Genomic DNA, 1,339 nt, shown 5'->3' with positions numbered 1-1,339 from the left:
AAGGCCATGAGTTATCCACCGGAACAATTGGGGGAATGCATGAGGTTAGATGCACTTGAGGATGAAGTGCAGGAGAATTTTGAAGAAGATGAACTTGAAGAGAACGAGAGATTGGTGGAGGAAGAATCTGAATCAAGTGAAGAGGTAGCTATAACAGAAACACACATACCAGATGCACCAAAGGAAGGGAGCAAAAAATCAGAAGCACCCAAACTTGAACTCAAAGCATTGCCACCCACTCTCAAATATGCATATCTAGGAGAAAATGAAAACTACCCAGTGATCATAAATTCATCCCTCAGTCAAGATCAAGAGGACGAGCTATTCAAGGTGCTGCGGGAGCATAAGGATGCCATTGGATGGACCCTTGCTGACTTGAAGGGAATCAGTTCAGCCATATGCATGCATAAGATACTGTTGGAAGATGACGCCAAGCCATCCATTCAATCCCAAAGAAGGCTGAACCCAATCATGAAGGAAGTGGTACAGAAAGAGGTTATGAAGCTTTGGCAAGGAGGAGTCATATACCCAATTTCGGACAGCCCTTGGTTTAGCCCCATACATGTTGTACCAAAAAAGGGAGGGATCACTGTGGTTACCAATGAGAAGAACGAGCTCATACCTACAAGGACCGTCACAGGATGGCGGATGTGCATAGACTACAGGAAGCTCAATGAGGCTACACGAAAGGACCATTTTCCCCTTCCATTCATGGATCAGATGTTGGAAAGACTTGCAGGGCACGCTTATTATTATTTTCTCGACGGTTATTCAGGATACAACCAAATAGTGGTTGATCCAAGAGACCAAGAGAAAACCTCATTTACCTGTCCGTATGGAGTGTTTGCCTATAGGCGCATGCCATTTGGGTTATATAATGCCCCTGTAACTTTCCAACGCTGCATGCTTTCTATCTTTTCAGATATGATAGAAAAATTCATTGAAGTTTTTATGGATGATTTCTCGGTATTCGGAGATTCTTTTCCTAGTTGCCTACATCACCTCGCCTTGGTATTGAAAAGGTGCCAAGAGACCAATTTGGTCTTGAAATGGGAAAAATGCCACTTCATGGTGACAGGGGGAATAGTCCTTGGTCATAAAGTCTCTCACCAAGGCATTGAGGTTGATAGAGCTAAAGTGGAACTTATTGAAAAACTACCCCCACCCAGTGATGTCAAGGCAATTAGAAGTTTTTTAGGGCATGCTGGTTTTTACAGAAGATTTATTAAAGATTTTTCAAAGATAGCCAAGCCCTTAAGAAATCTCCTCGTATCTGATACACCATTCATCTTTGATGAAACCTGCATGCTAGCATTTGCACATTTGAAAATGAGGTTAT

Source organism: Arachis ipaensis, chromosome B2 (assembly GCF_059453495.1).
Source record: "Arachis ipaensis isolate K30076 ecotype BB chromosome B2, ASM5945349v1, whole genome shotgun sequence".
NCBI classification, from domain to species: domain Eukaryota; kingdom Viridiplantae; phylum Streptophyta; class Magnoliopsida; order Fabales; family Fabaceae; genus Arachis; species Arachis ipaensis.
This window is presented reverse-complemented; position numbering follows the sequence as displayed.